Raw genomic sequence first — 5,000 nt, forward strand, 5'->3', positions numbered from 1 at the left:
TTACCACCACTGAGGAGCATGAAGGTGTGGTACTCTGTCAAGGCAGGTAACATGGTGTAACAGAAAGTAGAAAAGCAGTACTGTTATGACAAGCTGAAAAACCCTGCTTGCTATTTGACAGTGTGACTGATATGTTGTTGGCAGTGCTGGTGAGATCTCTACTTAGCTAGGAGGAGACTGAAGCTAATGTAGCTCAGGGGCTCGAGGGCATAACTCTGATATGTTCTTCTGCCACTACTAGAAGGTACTGTCACAAACATCTATTTTTAGAAGCATCATTGCATGGCAATGGGGCTGTTGATGCTCTGTCTGGATCATTCTCCCCTTGCCGGAAAGGACTCCTGAGTGCTAAATGCATCAGAATAGGACTCGTGAGTGGCAAGCTTGTTTAAGGTGTGACCCTAATTCCGAATGGTTCCCCTGTCATCAAAAATAAAATTTAACAAAGTGGTTCATCTAACAAGCTAATGTGGCTAACATTGAATGGAAGCTAAATGGGAGTTATTAGCGTGATCGTGCTGGACCCCTGCTAACTGGCTCATGGCTGTCCCAATTCCTATTATTGTTAGTACTTCTGAGGCAAGTACTCCTTTTAGGTGACTTCTTTAACATGGGTGCTTAACCACTGAGACCCACACTGAGGCCTCCTGCGCCAGCTGGACTCAGAGTAATCAAAGACACTTGAGTAAAATCTCTCAAGTTCTTAAATGCAATCTAGTAACATCTACAAGGCAGAGGCACCTAAAAGCACTGCTCTTTAGAGGCAATGCTCTACACGTGTTGAGGTGGTACGTCCCTTTTATTAGTCATACCCCCATGTTGAAGTGGTACATCCCTGATATTAGACTTACCCCAATGTTGAGGTGGTGCATTTACATTTACATGTATGGCATTTAGCTGACACTTTTATCCAAAGCGACTTACAATTATTTTTGAATACATTCAGGGTTAGAGGTCTTGCTCAGGGGTCCAACGGTGGCAACTAAGCAGTGGTGGGGCTTTAACCAGCAACCTTCTGATAACTAGTCAAGTACCTTAACCACTGAGCTACGTTCCTGATATTAGTCTTACCCCCATGTTGAGGTGGTATGTCCCTGATATTAGCCAATTCATCATGCCCCCATGTTGAGTTGGTATGTCCCTGATATTAATCTTACACCCATGTGGAGGTGGTACATCTCTGATATTAGTCATACCTACATGTTGAGTTGGTATGTCCTCAGTATTAGTCAATTCGTCATAGCCCCATGTTGAGGTGGTATGTCCCAGATTAGTCATACCCCCATGTTAAGGTGGTATGTCCCTGATATTAGTCATACCCCCATGTTGAGGTGGTACGTCCCTGATATTAATCTTACACCCATGTGGAGGTGGTACATCTCTGATATTAGTCATACCTACATGTTGAGTTGGTATGTCCTCAGTATTAGTCAATTCGTCATAGCCCCATGTTGAGGTGGTATGTCCCAGATTAGTCATACCCCCATGTTAAGGTGGTATGTCCCTGATATTAGTCATACCCCCATGTTGAGGTGGTACATCCCTGATATTAGCCATACCCCCATGCACTCAGTACTCCCAGAGATGTGACAGTGGCATTAGGCAGACACAGGAGTTTTAGATTAGGCTAATCTGTAGTGGGTAACATGGCCACATGGCTGTGTGTGTGTGTGTGTGTGTGTGTGTGTGTGTGTGTGTGTGTGTGTGTGTGTGCGCGCAGACTTAGTTAGTATCATATTTGAGAAGCCATGTTCCTAAGATAAACATATAGATCCCAAGAAGACTCTGGTTGTAGCAATTCAGACAGAGGTCACCAAGGTTCTGTGTGGTGTGTGGTCTTGTGTGGATGTATGGACCCCTCCACTCTATTTAGAGTAGTAGAGTCCTTTGTGATTATGATAAAATTACTGCCTCCTGTTTGGTATAGAGTGATGTTTTAAATGTGTGTTTGTTTGAACAAAAGTGTAGTAGATTGTAGGTCTCCACACTGACTCACAATGATGGCGCAAACACTAGGGATGAATTGGCAGTGTAACTCAGGGCCTGTTCCAGGAGCTGCCTAATCCAGTGATGGCTGTTACACTTTTGGCATTTCACAGTCATGCCGAGGTATTTTGGAGGTTGTTGAATGCCAGGGCTTCTTGGAGCAGGGAAGATGACTCCTATTGGCCACTGGGAGTGTAATGTATTAGAATGTAATGTGTTCATGTAATGTATTACTGTCATGAGTTGTGGTATAAATGCATGGTAATACAGTGTGTACTGTGATGTGTTGTGGTATGTGTGTACTGTATTACAGTTTGTACTGTCATGTGTGTCGTGTTGTGGTATGAGTGTATTGTATTGCGGTGTGTACTGTCATGTGTTGTGAGTGTATTGTATTGCGGTGTGTACTGTCATGTGTTGTGAGTGTATTGTATTGCGGTGTGTACTGTCATGTGTTGTGAGTGTATTGTATTGCGGTGTGTACTGTGATATGTTGTGGTATGACAGTACACACTGTAATATAAGTCATGTGTTGTGGTATGAGTGTATTATTGTAGTGTGTACTGTCATGTGTTGTATTGCAGTGTGTAATGTCGTGTTGCGGTATGAGCGTATTGCAGTGTGTACTGTGAGGTGTTGTGGTGTGAGTGTATTGTATTGTGTTGTGGTGTGAGTGTATTGTATTAGAGTGTGTACTGTCATGTGTTGTAGTGTGAGCGTATTGTATTAGAGTGTGTACTGTCATGTGTTGTAGTGTGAGCGTATTGCAGTGTGTACTGTCATGTGTTGTGGTGTGAGCGTATTGCAGTGTGTACTGTCATGTGTCGTGGTGTGAGCGTATTGTATTGCGGTGTGTACTGTCATGTGTTGTGGTGTGAATGCTATAAAGACGTTGGTAAATTCAGTTGTGTTAGAGGAGGAAAACACAAGCATGCATGGTTTCGCTTGGCCCCTGCAGTGCGCCAAGGCTGGTGGAATGGAAAAGTCATCAGCATTGCTAAAATTTCCAGAGGAACACTCAACGCTGCTCTTCCCATCGCCTGGAATTCTGTGTGGATATGCAGCAGGAAAAGTGAACAGAAAAACCAAAGCCTGTGGCTTCCCTGCAGAGGTCCAAGCAGCCCGGGAAGCCCGTGGTGTAGGAACAGAAGATGGGGTGGAGATCAGATGGAGGAGACTGAGGGTTTATTGGAGGAATGAGGAGGTTAGTAGCAGTACTGCAGAACAGAGGCCTTTAACTTGGACCCCAAATTCAGTTTCTGGCCCAGGATTTTGTAATCACTAGTGGTTAAATGCACAGTTGTTAAGTGATTAAACACTTTGCCATAGCACCTGGGTGACAGGGGGCATGGATGTCTGAACTGCCTGATCCTCTAGGAGTGTGATTTAATTACCAAATTCCAGTAATTGCAAAATCCAGGTTTAGGTTTTGGACTTGAATTCCAGGGGTGACTTGGGCTGTAGAACTTCCAGTCAAGATGATCTGTTTAGTCTGTTGAATCAGCACAAATCGGCATATTGTGTCATACTGGGTCATATTATATATAATATTATATATTTGTTATTTTTCGTAGTGTTTACATATTTTTCTTATTTGAAAATGTCAGTAGATTTTACTGATTAATTTTTTTTTAATGCTGTGAGTTTGTGGATTTGATGACAACTTAGAACAAATGTTGCAGTGATCATGATCATGTATTACAAAGTTTACTTACCTGAGCTTTGTAAAATTAACTCTGGTAGAGATATATGCAAGAATTTAATAGCAAACATTTTAGCATAATTTGGGCATCATTTCTGAAAATATCCCAGTTGCTTGTGGCCGATCACTGTGCACCTGACAGGATCAGGACTTAGCCTTTGGGAGTTAGTGAGGAAAATGAGGTTATTTTCTAGCTCACTGTAAACAGGTTCAGCACAAAACACTGGATTTGTATATTCTGTTTTCATTCCAGCAGCAGTGGCTTGATTGGTCAGTTCAGCTTTAATCTGTTCTGATTGGTCAGTACAGTTTTATTGTGTTTAATGGTGATACTGAGATGGGGATCACCAGATATTTGGTAGTAAAGGCATGGCAGGCTGCTCTCGCTGTTCGTTTCTCTCTCTCTCCTCTTCTTCTCCTTCTTTACTCTGCTCTTTTCATTCTCCCCCCCGCCCCTCTCTCTGTGTAACTGAGTGTCTTCCCGTTGTATAAATAGGTTCGGTCCGGCTGAGAGGAGCCACCTACTGGAATGTCAGCCATGCCATGACACGACATTTTCCATAACGTTTCGTCCCCTCCACCTCTCCACACCTTCTTGGGCAATAAGTGAGGAGAGGAGAGGACGTTCACGTCCTCCAGAGATTCAGCTGTTCTTATGTAAAGTTGGATCAGAACAACATACAAATTCTTAATAGATTTAAGAGAAGCACTATTTAATCCCATGCGTACAGTATCTGACCATGGCACAGAATTCATTTAGCATTTCAGACTGGAACTAGGTCATCTGTTAACGTAACGTCAGCGCTGCAGTGCTCAGAGTGTTCAGTGTTCACGTGTTTAGTTCATAAAGCCACAGAGTTCTCAGTGTACACCTAACAGGTTCTAGGTGGCAGAGGTGCACTCCAGAAGTTTATAGCGCCTAATTTTAAAGGACTAGAGAGCATGCCTGAGAAATGAGGAACCTGAAGAGGTATGGCCTGACCGATGGTTGAATCTTGTGTCAGTAGTAACAGATATCGTGTTTTAGTTCTAACGGGAGATGTAGGTAAGGGTTAAGGATTTGTAGTCCTCCAGGTGGCGGTGTTGCAACTTCCACTGACCCAGGAGACGAGGAGAAGGTATTTTAGAGCCCTGAAGGAGACAGGACCCTGGTGTCAGGGCAGGGTTTCTTCAAAGACGGCGTGTAAAAATGGAGACCGATAAATGGAGACCCAGCAGAGCTTCTGTTCTCTGTTTTAAACAGCACGTAGTGGTTTAGATAAACGTGCACATGAACCTATTTTCTTCCTACTCACGCTCTCTCTCTCTCCCC

At 43.5% G+C, this 5,000-nt stretch overlaps 1 protein-coding gene across 5 annotated transcripts in view; it reads left to right on the forward strand.

The window, feature by feature from the left end:
• palld (palladin, cytoskeletal associated protein) overlaps positions 1 to 5,000 on the forward strand; it is a 66,265-nt gene that overhangs the window by 5,288 nt on the left and 55,977 nt on the right. The window lies entirely within an intron of this gene.

This window comes from Electrophorus electricus, chromosome 3, assembly GCF_013358815.1.
Source record: "Electrophorus electricus isolate fEleEle1 chromosome 3, fEleEle1.pri, whole genome shotgun sequence".
NCBI classification, from domain to species: Eukaryota; Metazoa; Chordata; class Actinopteri; order Gymnotiformes; family Gymnotidae; genus Electrophorus; species Electrophorus electricus.